The sequence below is a fragment of the Pseudopipra pipra genome, chromosome 6, assembly GCF_036250125.1.
Source record: "Pseudopipra pipra isolate bDixPip1 chromosome 6, bDixPip1.hap1, whole genome shotgun sequence".
Classification (NCBI taxonomy): Eukaryota; Metazoa; Chordata; class Aves; order Passeriformes; family Pipridae; genus Pseudopipra; species Pseudopipra pipra.
Genome location: NC_087554.1, coordinates 35,930,877 through 35,948,836, shown reverse-complemented (window position 1 = coordinate 35,948,836; position 17,960 = coordinate 35,930,877).

Genomic DNA, 17,960 nt, shown 5'->3' with positions numbered 1-17,960 from the left:
TGACGATCCAGACTGCAACCACGACTTTGATGAGACTGGAACCTTTACCACTGAGAAGATCATAAGAAGATCAATGGGATGCCATCAGAATCTGTGAAGAGGTTATACTTTTTCTACCTAATCTGTCTCTCTGTCACTCTCTTTCTCTCCCCCCACCACCTTTTTTTCTATTTCTATCTCTACTTCACATTTATGTTAAATAAAATTCTGTACTATTGACTTCAGCATATGGTCTCATTTACACCTTAATTCGGGCAGACACAATAAACAAAGAGAACATAAAGAACAAAAGAACATTAAGAAATTTAAAGAATGTAAATGTGATGTTCAGTGCAGTTCCATTTGGATTAACAGATCCAAATGTACTGCTATTGTAATGAAAGCATCTAACATCTTAACTCTGAATTTGTTTCTGCCTCAGTAAGCATGAAGCATTACTTTTGTTTAGACTGTTATATTCCTCAGAAGTAGCTGAAAAGCAATCCTTACTCTAAAAATATTGTATGTACTGCTTTCCTTCACTTCTAAGAACTTCTTTTCTAAATCCTCTAAACACTGTCTCAGTGCTCCAAGGGGGAACACTCTTGAAGATACAGAATACAGAAGACGAACAGCGTTTCAAACATCACGTATTGTGTTAAGGCCTTGCACTCTATTTTGTATTGTAACTGTGTAACTCACCCTATCTGTTCATTCAGAGAAGGTACTGCAGAACTATCCAATAAGACAGACTTATATGCATGTTTTAGTCTCTTCTTTTTTCTTTTTTTTTTTTAACAAATCAAATCTTTCTATAGCTAAGTTAAAAATTATTAAAACTATATTCTAACTTTCAAATAATGCAAGATCAAAATAAATAGTGAAGATTCTTATATTGATTATTTATTTCCATTTACAATAAAGAAAGGGGAGGAAGATACAGTGGAATTGAAAAGTTGGAGCAGAAAAGAGCTTGATATGGTTGCACAAATATTTTATGGAGGATAAAAAATTTGAGCTCTCCCTTTGTGAAACTAAGTTGGGCTAATACAGGTGTGCAAATTTGACTCTCATTATTAACTGCCCAAAAGGAATAGATGATGTTTACGGGGCTGACACTTGCAGAATTCCTTCTTCTGAGGAACCAGATTTCATTGGATTTTTGATCCCCTGGTAATGGTTGCAGTGGATGCTGAGGAAATATATTTCCACATTGACTGATAAATGAAGGGAGCCTTACCTTGTCCATTTCCCAACAACCACCAGTATCTGGTTGGCCCCCAAACCATGAACAGTAAGAAAAACTCCCTTTTTTTGAAGGTAGATATAGTCCAAACTTTGGTGCATGTACATTTAATCCAAAAAAGTTTATTTTTTCATTCAAAGGAATCACCTTCCAGTAGGCCAGAAAACACACAGCAGGACAGAAACTTAGCAACAGCAAGTTGTAATTTAAGGACAGCTGTTCGTATCAGTCCATGAAATAGACTGACATTACCAGGTCATTGTTTCGCTCACTCTATCCCTCTCCTTAACCCATTCAATACCTCTCCCTGCTGCCCTGAAACAATCAGCTATTATGAAATCTAATATTAATAATTTAGGTGTTTTAGCAACTTTGCTGTCTTACACTGAACTCTGTCAAGCATTAGAAATCTGGTGTCTTTTAATGCTGTGCCTCAAAAGATGAGAGGTTTGCAAAAAGTAACCTCTCATGCCTGGCTTATGTGTAACACTGTAGAAGATAGCTGAGCCTCAGCCTGCTATTTCTTGAGATGTCTCTTCAGTGCCCATTTTGCTTTCTGGGACTCCAGGTGTATGTGGAACAGCTATACCCAAGGCTCACTTGCAGCAAGGAGTTGTGACAAGGATGATGAATGAGTGAATCACTGTGCAATAACAGAGAAAAAGCAGAGCAAGAACGGTGGTGGGCATAAAAGGAGACAAGCCTAAAAGGGAGATGCATCATCAAACAAAAGAGTTCAGCTGTTTGAAGTGCTGCTTTCTGAGTATAAGCGTGTTAATTCACGTGGCCACGTGACATCACTACAGTACAGGGGAAACCATAAGGAGTTGTGGGGGATCAGAATATATCTAATACATTTTTCCTCAGTAAATAAGAGGAGAATGCCTTAGAATGTTACCCACACTGATAACAGTAAATTGCTCGAGTAGTAAATTAATTATTTTCAACAGTTACCACAGGGTAGTTATAACCAGAGGACAGAAGAATTCATATTATTCCATAAATATTCAGAAGATGAAATGTGCATTTAATGCATTCTCCACCATTATGATGTTCCTGCTCCATTTTCAGTTGTGTGTATCAGTGTAGGTCTGTTGAAGTTTAAGGAGGCACACAGACATGTTTCAGGTAAAGAGATTTCCCTGTAATCTGTAACACTTAAATGAAATTTTATTCTGTTAAATGTAACTTCTTAGAAATATAACACAGCTCAAATAATGAATTAATGTTTTGAAATATAATTTCTCATATAGAATTTATGATACTTTCCCTATAAAGTATTGTAGATACAGCTTAAACTAATAATGATGTTTTGATAACTTGACTGCAGTGGGTGCAGGTGTCAGCACATGGAACAGCTCAGCTGACAAACACAGGAGGGTATTTATTCTCAACAAAGAGATGCTGACTAATGCATGTGAGAGAGAAACTGCTGAAGTAAATATAGATTTAAAAGACATATGTGTATATCATCATACTGGTACTTAGTATGGGTTTAGGCTAATTGAAACCCCACTAAGATGATTTAAACTAACCTGTCTAGCTTTGTCCTAAAATGGATTAGGAGCCTTCACACAACCTGCTAATGACATCCAGCTATTAATCCACTTGAGCTGACAAGTTAGTATCAACCAATATTGAACTATAATGTGTTAGTGGAGAACTCCAAATCCTTGTGATTATTGACTTAATTGGATAAAAACGGTATATCAGATGTTCTGGGAGCAATTTCTTAGGCCTCAATTAATTACAAGGCATGGGCAATGCAGTCAAAACCAGCTACCAAATTGAAGAACTGCATGTATTTATTAAAAATAATCTGTTTACTTTGCACAGACAAATAGTATTGCCCAGAAATACTTTTTTTTTTTTTTGGTCTGGTGCTTGAAACATAGGTCATATTTGGATTTTTTAGTAATCAGGACTAAGGATTATTTATTGCAAGGAGTTCCTTTAGTAAATAATTAAGGAAAAAACAATATTTACATTAAAAATTAATAATCTGGAAGGAACAAACTCATGTGAAGAAATCCATCTATGTAAGGACTACATAAGACTTGCAATGCCTCTGCAGATCAAAAAAGGGAAAAGAGTTTTGTCTCATCATCTGTAATGATGATGTCTTAAGTACAAGCTCACAACAGCAGCAATGAATATGTGTACTAACTCATATATAACATATAAATTCATCTGAAATATCATGGACAGGCTTAAATGAGAATTTCAATTAATAGCATTTATGCAATTACTGTAGATGACATTTCACCCGAGGGAACAAAAACAGAAGAAGGAGCATAACACTCCTGCTTGAATGGCCCTGACAGCACTCAGTTCTTGCCTGTCCCAGCCCACCACCTAGGACACCTGGGGGAACCCAAGATGGGACTTCCCCCACCCTGCCCACAGGGCCCCATGTCAGCCTCCCGGGACCCCCCCCATCCCACCAGTGGTCTAGAAGTCCATGTCAGCCCTCAGGGCTCTCAGCCCCTGCCCCAGCAATGCAGCAGCAGGACCTGTCTTCAGCTGCCCACAACCCTCCCCAGCCCCTGTGGGGCCCCCCTGCAGCCCCATGTCCCAGAATGCCTTCAGCCCATTCCCACGCCCAAAAAGTTGCCTGATGTCCAGGGCTGTCCCCACCACTGCCCTGCTCCTGGCTGGGGCTGGAACAGGCAGTGGGTGCCAGGCCCTGCCCTGACAGACTGACATGGTGAGCCACAACGTTACAGTCACCCAGGGGCCAGCCAGGTTGCATGGCACTTTGTCACCTATGCAAAAATATCCTTAGTAATATATTGCTAGCGATTTTAAGACATCTTTCAGGAAAAGAAAAGAAACTGGAATTGGTGGAATTGTTGTAATCAATAATTTACTTAAATGTTGGGAAAAAATATATATTGACTAGTAGTACAATAATATTACTCTGCATATGAGTTAGTTTGCTATTAATTGCATCTACAGATATTCACAGAAGATACTTACTGAGCAACAACAGTAAAAAGCAGAGATCATAAGACACTGCAAAATTTTAAAGCATAATATAGGCAGGCCTTAGGTTCCTACATCCAGTAACAGAGTAATTGACACACTGAATGATTTGTGGGTACCACTGAATAGAAACACACTAAAAAAGAAGAGCAGGTGCTTCTCTCAGCACTTCTTAATAACAATGTGGATTTTATGAACATTTTCAGCCTGTTCAACTCTAAATTAATACAATTACAAACCTATAAGAATTCCCTGAGACAGTTAATTTTATCAAAAATATTTTACTTAGTTGACAAAACTGACTTTCAGATTACAAAACTAATACTGTATCCTATTGATGGCCAAAGAAATTTGAAAAATCATTAAGAAGCCAGATACCATTAATGGGTTAGGTAGCAAAGCAAAAACTTGGGAACAAAAAGATATTAAACTGTATTAAATTTGAGAATGAAACAAAACAATAATTTTACTTGGACAAGCAGTATTTCTATTATGTCTTTTTATGCCAGGATATTGCATGCATTGCTGGAGTGGTAGAACACTGGCATAAAGCACAAAGTGGGAAAAAACAGCAAGAAAGAGTAGGTAGAAAAATGAAATTATTGCTTATCAGCTGAAGCCTCTGATGCAGGTAAGATATGTTACCAAAAAACAACTGCAATCAAAATCAGGATGTTCGTACAGCCTCTCTGTAGTCTTCACACTTGGTGATTTGCAAACAAAGATTCCAATTTGGGAAAAGAAGTTTAAGTGCTGCAGTGCTCCAGTGGCATGGATTCAGTCTTACATGCAAGCAGTGAATTTACTGATGAGATTTACACTTGGTATAGTTCCTTAAACTAACTAAAAGGGAATTGAGTTTTTCATTGTTTAAAAAGCTTTCATGTAAAAAGGATAGATAAACATTTTTTTTTTTTTTTTCAAAAAAATGGAGCAGTCTTTTTGTTCAACTGTAATATTATTAAGGAAAGCCAGTAAATGAAATGCCAGTATGCTCAAAGGAAGTAATTTTTTTAAAAACTTTGGAGTTTTCCAGTTCTGCATTTCTGAGGAACTTGGATAATTCATGTGCCTCTGCTACTTTTTGTTTGCTTTATAACCAGATAGCTCTAAGGTCCTTGCCACCCACTCCTTTTCAAATATGATAGAAGAAAAATATTCTGAACAGAGATTATTTAAAGGTATCTCCATGGTACAGAAAATTCAGGCCCTTATGATAGACATCAAGTATCCAAAAAAAGAGACAATAACTTCTGCCTCTGATTTTTGACAGAAAACTTGGTACTAACACAAACAGAGCAAAAAGTTTTACAAAATTTTGTAAAATCTTATCAAACTGTTTCACAGGGAGACAAAAATATTATAAACTATTCTCATCAAAACTCTTATTTTATACACTACTCTGTCTTCCATCTGTAATTTTAAGATATGAGAAAAATATACTTCCAAGTGTAAGCCAGTCTTATAGTACCTGAGGTCTCTGAGTCATGGAGAGGGCCTCACTCTAGTATGGTTTGCAAAGGCTATCAAAGCTATGTTACATGACTGCAAAGTATCTGTGTTTCATTTTCTTACCAATTCATTTACCATCTAAGATCTTAGCTATATCCCAGAGGGACAGTTTTATTATATTTAAAGGGGGCTGGACAGAGCCAGCTTTCAAAATGGCTTTTAAGAAAGCAAACGCAACTCGTCTAAAAGTACTAGAGTGTCCTTGTGAAAGTGCAAATTTCCGTTAAAAGTTATCCAAATAAATGAGTAAACATATGCACTTCTGTAGGGAAAAATCAAAGTGAAAAAGTTGGATAAAGGAGGTTACAAATATAGAAATGAAAATTACTGTGTCATCCAAAAGACAATGAAGCTTTAAAGAAATTATATAAAAGTCAGTTAATAGAACATTTTCTAAAAACCACAGTGTAACTAAAGCCAATAAAAATAAAGACAGTTGTTGAATAGGAACAGATACTAACTAGATATTGTAAAAGGTAACATTAACATTACAATTTTATGGTCTGACAAATCTAAAAAAACTCCAGCTCTTTTAACATTGACTGATTTTATCAGAGATAAGGTTACAATATTATCACAATATTGCACACTATTTTTCAATCAACAGTCCAGAAACAGTACAGCAGTGAATCACACATGTCCATCCATATTAAAAATTAATTTAGAATCCATATGCCATAAATATGGTTTTTTGTATTTGGGAGACAACAGGCTTTCAGGTAACACCCCCAATATCCTGGAACCCATCTAATATGGTTCGAACTTGACATGCAAAAGGGCAACCACATCAGCAGTTCCTATTCCTGTGGTTCTAGAACTGCAGTTCAGTCATTGCTAGATTAAGGTCTTTAGTTATAGAAGCATAGAATAGTTTGAGTCCACAAACACTCGTTCACATTAGTAACTTCCTTAATGTCAGTAAAGGTATTCTTCTGATAAAGCAATGGGAATGACAGACATCCCTTGTCACTTTCTGCAATTATTATTAAATAACTGGAATAACAGGGTGGAAAGTCATAACAGATGCCTTCCTGTTAGTTTTTTCACGACTCACAAATTCTCATTAAGCAGTTAGTAACATCTTTACCCTACGAATTACAAATAACATCATTTAAACAGTAGGGTAGATGATAATAAAACTCCATTCCATTATCAAGCAGTATCAGTGTTCTCAATGCTATATACATATTGTCTTTACTCCAAAGAGTTTGCATTCCCCATCACAAGTGACAGATAATAATTTGGAAGACATTCTGATGGACCCACGGACACTGATGGGGAGAATACCATTTGAAACCTGTGAGATTAATCTTCCAGACCAAATGTTGTCTCAAATAGTTTGAAATAGTTTGTTTTCTATCTCTCTCTCAATTTTTTTTTTTTTTAGTAAGGTCTCAAAAAGACTTTGGAGGAAAATTCCATGTTGCAAGGAAGATGTGACCTAACAGTGATATATTTTTGGAATAATTTTCCTTTTCTTGTAGTTTATCATTGGGTATGGCTCACTCACGCAGGGGGACACATTCAAAGAACATACTGTAAGATATGCATACCTCATGGATGAAACAGTTATAAAAACACACAGAAAATTAATTAAAGCATGTTCAATTCAGAAAAGCCAAATAAAATATCCAATATGAAAAATTAGCACAAATATAGAATGAAAAATTAAGAATGGGGAAAGACAATAAAAAATAAGAGGTGACAAAGTTTGGGGTGTTACAGGTCGTGGAGGGCAAAAGGCAACATCCTCACTTGTTGTACCTCAGTGAAAGTATAGTCTGCAGCACTGATGAGTAGCAGAACAACTACTGAGGTGATAAAAAATTGCCAAAGGAACTTCCCAAAAGAGAAACAAGCAACCACCATTAGGAATTTTATTGTCAATCTGAAACAGCTGAGCATTGGAAAACATAGCCATAAAAAATAAAATATAGCTTAAATCCCTCATTTGCCTAAGCTTGTATGAAATGATAACTCTCACTTTTATGGCAGTTATACATGTCAAGACTTTTTATTTGAGGCAAATCAAATAAATTGTTCTTGTCTTCTTAATGCCAGATTTTTCATGTACCCAAGGTGCATGCTGCAATGTGAAAGAGCTTATGCCTTCTACTCATGCAAGATGAAAGCTGCAGAGTCATGCTTTGCTACTCTGGGAATTTCATGCATCAGAGTCACACCATGAATAATGGAGGGGAAAGGATCTGGTTGATACAGAGGGCACAGGTGAGCTCACTTTCAGAGCTTAGCCTTCTCAGGGAATCATCTTCTGAGCTCAGAGGTGGTGTTTTGAGGGCACCCAGAGGGGACCAGTATACTTTGTATACTCTGATTGATCAGGAGATTTTGTCCGAAGAGAACTACTGAGTATGCTGTAGTTGGGCACAGTAGATGGAATCATTAGATCTCTACATAATAACAAGCAGCAGTACATCATACTGACTTGGTATTCACAGCCTGATTAAGAGGCCTAGTGATAGATGAGAGGACAAGCCCGTGATCACCTTCCTTCATGTTATTTTATATACCAGATTGCTATTTTGGTCTGCTGTTGTAACCAGACAGCATTCATCACTTCATTCTTTGTATGCTCTTTGACCATAAAATAACAACCATGATGTACCTAAGAAAAAACCAAACCAATCTTGAGGATTACATACAGACTCACTAAAATAATTTTCCAGGGAAAAGTGGCTTCCACTCATATTTTCAAATACTTCATTTTCTTTGTCTAATAATCTCAGTCACTTCTCAGCATGAATTTGTACACAGGACTGTGTGTAACATTGTTATTTTTATGTCCCTATGTAGACTGATGAAGAAAACTTTTACTGACATTAATAGTTTCTATTTGTCTAGAAAAGCTTATCTTTAAACCCGTTTTGGAGGGCTGGTCTATAAGCTACTGCATTAAGGAAACCTTTCATGCTTCCACTTTATTCTGGCTGTTTCTTTGGTGCTATTCAAAGTCTCAATGAAAAGCCGCTCTTGCAGTTCTGCAGTTAAAACAACAAAGCACTGCCTATGTTTCTTCTTTAACACAGCTCTAAGGATTTATTCTTCGCTCCTTTAGTCTTCCTTTTTCTGAAGTTTTCTTGTCCTTTCCCCCTTTAAAATCTCTTTATCTAAAGCTGAATTAGTTTTCACAGCTGGCTGGCAAACTGCCATCATTTTCTGCTCTGACACTTATTTGTCAATTTCCACTTGCCTTCAAACTTTTCACTTTTCTCAGATTCTATTTCTTTTTCCTCCTTCACACACATACGGGCTCAAGGTTTAGTTTTTATTAATAGAAAAGAAGAGAAAGATCCCTCCTGGGGAGGAGGGGGAGAGAAAAGGATCAATTCTCTACAATGACCAAGGGAAAGCAAAAATACTACAGGATTTACCCACTGAAGATTTCCAAATAGCAAACTTTGTCTTATAATCTGATCTTACTTTCAGGAAGGGAGCAGGTAAATCTGCTACAGTATTTATGCTCTGTCCTAAGAGACAGGAAATCTGTAGATCTATTTTTGTATAATTTTGAACTTTTCACAGGTTACGATTTTTCTTTATTCCATCTTAAACAGTTCACTGAATTTTTAAAACACTAGGGATTAAATATTTATTTATTTATTTATTTTTAACGCTTCTGCCACCTAATTTCTCAACTGAGGGTGTATATAAATATTGCTAAACTACATATTTGGCTTCTACTCACCAACCTATTAAAACAATTTGACAACCTTCATTTAAGATATGCTACAGATTAATACATTTTAATGAAAAATAGAAACCCAAAATATTTTGATTTGCTTCAGTTTTTGAAACTTAACAGAACTTCTCTTATTCATATTTTACTGTAGATGGTGTGCTTCAAGCAAGAGATCCTATGAAAAAGACTTTGAACATCAATATAGGGGCTTATATAGGCACTCTGCAGCCATTATTTTGCCCACTGAAATAATAGGAATAGAATATATAGCAAAACTGTGAAGGAGTAAGTGTTCAAATAAAATATGGTTATTTTCTGGTTTTTAGCGTTTAGTTTTTAATCTCTGCAACACAAGAAAAAGGCAGCAAAAGCTTCACCATCAGACTGAGCCCTTTCCTTCTGATGTGGCTGCTATAGAATTATTATTACAATTACAATTACGGTTAATAATGATTACTATGCTAATTACAAATTACAGTTATATGGGCACTGCACCTTCACTTTCTTTGGAAGTGGAATAGAGTATTTCTCATGGTGCCAGAATGGAAATAGTAGGTATTTTTACCATCCCTATAGCCACAGCTTGCTGAGTGGGTTTGAGTGCTGCACACATTGTCACATCTTGGCAGTTTGAATAGATGAAGCAGATGAAAAGAAAAGCCACATCTAAAGAAGAGGAAAACAGGGTTATAGCTTTCAGTAGCCTTTCTTATATGTGAGGTCCTAGAAATTGGCTTGACTAACTGTGAAGTGGTGAATACTGGCAGCAGCTGTCCAGTAAGTGGAAACGTTAGTAATGATTACCCTTGTGGTCTAAGTTACTGAAGGGCAGGTCTCAGCTGACTTAAATTGCTAAAAGTTACAGCCTAATTAAACCTCACTGCTTGCATCAAGTATTTCTTTCTGTGCATTTGGGCCAACGTCTTCTGTCTCTATCATTATTTGTTCACTGCTTTTCCACTTCTACACATACAGCATCATGCCTTTTTTCTTTTTAATTCCTTCTAGTGCTGTGCATAGACAAATCTTCCTAAAGACTTAGAATGAAAGTATTTTACATATGAACCAAATCAGATTTAAAGGCAGACCTTTAAAGCTGAACTAAGTGAAGAAACCAGGCCAACAACTTACCTACATAGGTCTAATATTAGAGTTTTTAGCTATTTTTAAAATTAGAATAACTTAAAATTGACCTTTTTGGAAAAGAACTGTCATAAAAATGAATATTAAAATTAAATTTAGTGCATCATATGTATCTGGTGTATTATTAGACATTCACATTCTAACTTCAGAGCAATGATGCACTATTTCATTCCATTGTAGAGAGGTGAAGCAATTGTTTCAACTAGTTTTTTTTTTTTTTAAATCATATTAAGATATTTTGAACTAGCTTTGACTGGTGTCAATTTTTTAGTTTTGTCGTATTAAAGTTGATTAAATGAATTTAATATATCAGCAATAATCACAGTAAATCAGTATGAAATTAATATAAAGAACTTTAAAACACTCATATATTTTGAAATAGCTTTAATTGCTCTTATATAAAATAAATGCATGAGATTTTCTGGGATTAGAAAGTATACCTCTTAAATAAAAATTTTGAAAAAAAAAGTAGAAATTTTTCTCATTTTGTCTCACTTGGAGTTTTCAACAGTCTAAATGTAATTTACAGTTCTCTGATACATTAATTTTATTTTATTTCAACTTAGTATTTAATTTAGGTGTAAATAATTAGGAAAACACATTTAGATTTGAGATTGTAGAAGCCTTAAGTATATTACTTCATATTTCATGTAATTTTTTTGTAGGCTTGAAGAAACTATTGCAATTATATAAGTTGATTTACGTATTTTAAATTTAATTTGATCTATACATGCAATCCCCTGATCATTTGGCTGAGTTGTTTTCTGTGTAAAGAGCAGAACAGCATGATCTAGTCAAAGGTGGTATAACAGTATTTTGGTTTGGGGGAGTGGGGAATGTAAACTTCATATTAGTTTAATGGGTAACAGCTGTAATATAAACAAGATCTATATTGATCTGCTTGAGCTGGCAGCCCTAATATCATAGAATCAGAGCATTGTAGAATGTTAAGGGTTAGAAGGGGACTTAAAGATCACCTAGTCCCAACACCCTCATCATGGACAGGAACACCTACTACTAAACCAGGTTGATCAAGGCCTTATCCAACCCACCATTTTAATGTATTATTTTTAAAGTAATATTGTATCTATTTTCCTTAACATGAAACTGTAAAAATGACGATTCAAAGAGAATCACATTTAGTGGCTTTAAGTAACAATGTAACAATAAGTATTAGGTTGATAATATCTGTGTTTACTTACTTTCTCCATCTAAACTCAAGTTTCTTTTATCCTCGCTCTGTTGTTGTACTCCTCTCTCTTTAATTGTTTCTTTATCAAGCCTCCCAAAGTTTTCTCATCCCGCTTTGCCTTACTATGCCAACCTTTTCTCTGCATAATCTGTCCTGTCCCTTCTCTTTGTGCATTTTACTCAGTGTCTGCTGATTTAAGAATTTTACAGGTCAGCTGACAACAGTCTTTTTGCTAACCTGTTCCAGCTCTCCTCCTTCACTTTCCAATCACACAGCACTTTTATTCCATTACTCTCTCTTCAATCTCACATTTTTCCCTGTATGATCTCATTTCTCCTCTTCCCAGACTTAGTAATCAGACTTCTTAACTTTTATTTGCAAATTCCCATATATTTGGTTAATTCTTGAAGAATCATTGACTATAGGCAGTGAAGCCATATGGAACTTCTGCTGTTGACAGCAGAAATAATTCTGAAATTTACAGATGCCAACAAAAACATCCAAACACATATAAAAGTATCAACAAAACACTGTCAACACAGGGAGTCTCTAAAATACGTAATATCACCAAGGAACGTTTTTCAGATTTTGAAATATCACATACCAAAAATGACTTGCTGCCAAAGTACTGCTCTGAAATATTAATTTTATTCCCAGTTTTTACTCCCTAGACATTTCCAACTAAGAAAGTAACTTCTCTGAGTCCCTTTTTCACCCTCTCATTCTGAATTAACCTACCCTGCACATATTAACAAAGTCTATTTGTTTATCTAATCAAGTCACAGCTGAAAAGAATTTTCCAGCATTGCAGAGAACAATATAGAATACAGATTTTTCAGTGTATATTTCTTCGTTATCTGGGACAAAACTAGATAAACAAGAAATAAGGTGACCTTTCCTTTTAGAAGAGGGACTCTGACATCTTACCAAACTCAGATGGGAAGGAAAGTCCTGAAGAAGACAGAACAGAGAAAGGGAGAGGGACTACTAGGAAAAGCTAGGTTTAGGAAAGAAGCATGTACACAACTTACTGGATGTTTTTGTTTCATCTGAGCTATAAGATTACAGAATTATCTACTGGGAAAAAGGAGAACCGTACGCTGTGTTGTATCTTTCTCAGAAAGGTTATAAGTTCATTCAGAGTAAGAGAAGCTGAGATAATGGTTGGTTTAGGGCCAAACCATTCAAATGTTGATGGAAACACAACATTTTTTATCTGGAATAAAGCAGATAAAAAAATCTGTTCCCATTGGAGAATGCTTCAAATGAACTAGCTACATAAATTATGCTCAGAAGTCTCAAAGGAACTAATGAATCATTGCCAATTTTTAACTTATCTTGGAAAACTGAGAAACAGTGAGATTTGCAAATATTGCAAATCTCATTATCCAGAAAAGAATATAACACAGAATAACAAGCTAACTATCTCAATCATCATTTCATGTATATGAATGGATTTGTAAATTTGGAACTTCACTGGTAATGAACTAGAGATTGTAATTATAATATAAAAGAGATAGGTCCTTTTTTTTGGTTGTTTTTGGGTTTTTGTTGAAAGTTCATTTTGAATCAAATACTTGCATGTTATGAAATTTACTGATATGACTCAGTGGGATTAGAAACTGTTGTTTTGAAATTGATATCCAGGATTTTGGATACTTTTCCATGTTGCAGTTCTAATCTCTCTCTACCTATATTTTTATGGCCCTTGGAGGTTTATGGATCCTTAAAGGGGATGAACAAAGGAAAGGTTATGCATAAGTTGTATGAAAAGTAACTCAAGAAAAAAGGAAGTTAGATCGTTTAGATTTGTTACATGATGATTCTTATTTCAAATTCTTATTTCTTAGGAAATAAGGGGTGAAAGTTATGAAAATTGCTAAAAAGTAGCTAGCTTTATCAGTGTGTATTGTATACAGTTTGACAATTATCCCACGATTGGTAGGCTATTAAAAAATAATGAATGGATTACAATTATGGTAGCCCAAATCAAGTGATTGAGATTGTTAAAATCCAGAAAAATTGATTTAATATGTCAAAATGAAGAGGAATATGTGAATTAAAGAAAGCCATTTGTATCTACAGAATATCAAAGGTGTCTTAAAATAACAATGACTGGAACTAGATTTTAAGTATTCATAGAATCATAGAATATGTTGAGTCGGACAGTACCCACAAGGATCATTGAGTCCAGTCCTAAGTTCCAAACAGGATCAACCCCATGTGCCTGAGAGTATCATCAGTCCAGCTTGGTGCTGTGACCACTTCACTACGGAATCTGTTCCAGTGCCCAGCCACCTTTTGGGTGAAGAATCTTTTTCTAATATCTAACCTAAACCTTCCCTGATACAACTTCAGGCCATTCCCTCAGGTCCTGTCACTGGTCATTATAGAAAAGAGATCAGTGCCTGTCCCTCTGCTTCCCCTCACAAGGAAGTTGTAACTGCAATGAGGTCTCCCCTTAATCTTTTCTTCTCCAGGCTGAACAGGCCAAGTGACCTCAGCCACTCTTCATACAGTTTCCTCTCAAGGCCCTTCACCATCTTCATTGCTCACCTTTGGAAACTCTCTAACAGCTTAATATCTTTCTTATGATGTGGTGCCCAAAACTGCACAAAATATTCAAGGTGAGACCGCACCAGTGCAGACAAGAGCGGGACAATCATCTCCTTCGACCTGCTGGTGATGTTTTGCCTTGATGCCCCCCAGGACATGGTTGGCCTTCCTGGCTGCCAGGACACTGCTGACTCATATTCAACTTGCCGTCAACCAGGATCCCCAGGTCCCTTTCCATGGCACTGCTTTCTAGCGTCTCATTCCCCAGTCTGTACTAACATCCAGCGTTGCTCCATCCCAGGTGCAGAATCCAGCACTTCCTCTTCATATGGTTGATGAATGTCCAGTCCTATAATTTGTTGAGGTCTCTCTGCGGGGCCTCCCTGCCTTCGAGGGAGTCAACAGCTCCTCCCAATTTTGTATCATCTGCAAACTTGCTTAGTATCCCTTCCAGTCCTGTGTCCAAGTAGTTTATGAAGATGTTAAAGAGCACAGGGCCTAGGATGAAGCCCTGTGGAACCCCACTAGTGACAGGTCACCAGTCTGACATCACCCTATTCACTATTACCCTCTGTGCTCAACCCGTGAGCCAACTGCTCACCCATCACAAGTGTTTATCCAGCTGTGTGCCGGACATTTTGTCCAGAAGGATCCTGTGAGAGACAGTATCAAAACTTTACTGAATTCCAAAAAATTATATCAGCTGGCTTCCCTTGATCAACCAAGTGGGATACCTCATCATAAAAGGAACCAGGTTCATCAGTGATGAGTGATAGAATGGTGTGCCAAAACCTGAAAAAAGAGTACTCCTGGGATTGATCCCTCAATCTGCTTCACAAGGTGTTGGCTACAATGTACCACACCTGAATTTTTTTTACAGCAATGCACACAGTATGAGGAACAAACAAGAGGAGCTCCAAGCTTTGGCCCAGTCACAGAGGTTTGACATCATTGGCATAAGTGCAACATGGTGGGATGAGACCTGTGACTGTAGTGCCCTGTTGGACGGTTACAAGCTCTTCAAGAGAGATAGGCAGGCCAGAAGAGGGGAAGGATAGATCACATTCTCAATCTGAGCTTTCTATGCTTCTGTGAAAAGAGGGCTAACAAAATCTTTGAACAGATAGTAAAGAGAAATGGAGATGGTAAATGCTGGGGAACATATGCAAAAAACCAAAACAATAAACAAACCCTAAACAACAACAACAAAAGAACAACAACAAAAGCTAAAGAAAATCAAAAAACAACAACAACAAAAGAATAACAACAAAAGCTAAAGAAAATAAAAAAAAACAACAACAAAAGCTAAAGAAAATAAAAAAACAACAACAACAAAAGAACAACAACAAAAGCTAAAGAAAATCAAAAAACAACAACAACGAAAGCTAAAGAAAATCAAAAAACAACAACAAACTCCCACAAATAACAACCAAAACCAAAACCACCAAAACCCAACAGGCCCAAAATCAAGATATAGCTGAGAATCTTGCATTACAATGCGAGGTGTAAGTAATTAAATTTATCTGGTATATTGAAGGAAAGTTTAAGAGATCGGGTGAAAAATGAGTATAAGTATTTAAATGTGGGAATTGTATTTGACAGAACAGAGCTTTTTGTTCATGCTCTCAGAAACAGAACACAGGGTAATTACTGGGAATCAAAATTAAGGTAATTGTTCTAGAAATAATACACGGATTTATAAGGAGGTTTGAAAGGGTTATAGTTCCCTTAAAAAATTAGATACAATTTCATTTAAATTGTGAGAGACATTCTACTAGTGGAAAGTATAGAGGGTCCCACTAAATAATTATGGTGTCCTTTTTGGCCTTTGAGGATAAGACTCTGTAATCTCAAGCTTTTGGGCTTTTAAAAAACAGTAGAGAAAGATAAAGTTACAGTAGACTTTATTGCTCTTCACAATCTCACATGTGCATCTCAGAGCAGCACACTGTGTATAATAATATTTCATAATTTAGGCATTAAAATAAATGCCTGTAAAGTCAAAATGTTTTGCTTCACTTAATGTATATCTGCATTAATATATTGTGATTACAGATTTTTGATTTTTCCTCTCCTCTAGAGGACAGAATTGGTGATGTTTAGAGAAAAGACCACAGCTACCATAGTGTGAAAAAGAACTGAAACTCACTGTGGTCTTGATTTCAGTTAATAAAAATTTCTGCCCAGTTTGCTCTACAAAGCAGTGTGCAGTTTCACTTTCCTTCTAATCATGGAGATAGCTCATGCAGTCATATCAAGTTTAATTGATTATTTTTCTTTCAGGAAGCTGGGTCCTTTTGAACTTTTTACTCAGGATACATCTATGAGGGCTTTTGTTTTAGCTTGATAAAATAAAGTGCAAAATTTGATAAGCTGTGATGTCAGGCTAGATAATCTAATTATTATTTTTTATGTGTATAAAGCATATTAAAATATGTAAATTGAATGGTTAGTGAATCTGTATCATTAGGAATAACCTCTGTACTTATAATAAGAAGGTAAGCAGATATATTCTAAGATGATATTATAAATTATTCTCCTATGAGGAAAGGCTGAGAGAATTGTTGTTTTTTTTTTCAGCCTGGAAAAGAGAAGGCTTTGGGGTGACCTAATTGAGGCCTTCCAGTACCTGAAGGGAGCCTACAAGAAAGATGGAGAAGGACATTTTACAAGAGCATGTAGTGCTAAGACAAGGGGGAATGGCATCTAACTGAAAGAAAGTAGGTTTAGATTTGGTATTAAGAAAAATAATTTTTGCTGTGAGGATGATGAGGCACTGCAACAGGTTACCCAGAGAAGCTGTGGATTCCCCCATTCCTGGAAGTGTTTAAGGACAGGTTAGACAGAGCTCTGAGCAACCTGGTGTAGTGGAAGATGTCCCTGTCTACAGCAAGAGGGTTGGAACTAGATGGTCTTTAACGCTCCTTCCAAACATTCTATGATTATTTTACATAAAATGTTGTTCACTGTTTTTCTAGTGATAAGGCTTTTCAGTATCTTTTTATAAGATTTCCCTCTTGTTACAGAATTACTTCTGCAAATCTATAAGAAAACTACAGAAAGGTTTCTTAAAAAAAAGTCTGACAACTCAGTTCTCAAATATCAAAGAAGGAGACCTATAGACGCAACACAGGAATTCAGTGGCAATGCAGAAACACCTTTTTATTTGGGAACCTTTTCCTCTTCTTTCTTTTTGAAACTTAGGTGGTCTCTCCTGGCCCTTAGTGGCATGCCAGAATTGAAACATCAGAAGTAAACAGCAGTCCAAAAAAACTATTACCCAGCTGCTGATAACGAAGAACCAGTTTCTTAAGGGAGGTACAGCTAGTTTATAATAAGGTAATGTCCACAAAGGAATCCTCTCCTAATCTTAGACAACAATTGTTTTGGAGCATGAAGTGAGATGTTTTGTATTGTTTATGACTCCTCGTATTATCATATAAGTTCTTATAATAGAAAAATGTATTGGCAATCTCTTTGAAATGTTTTCAGTTCAAGTTCTCACAGATCAAGTCTTGACCCCATTTAAGAGTAGAGGCTGTAGAGAATCTATGAAACTGCTGTTACCTTGTTAGTCTTACTGGACAATAGTTATGACATCAGACGACAGAGGCAGTCTATTGCTCAGTTGCATTCTGGGCCCTGTA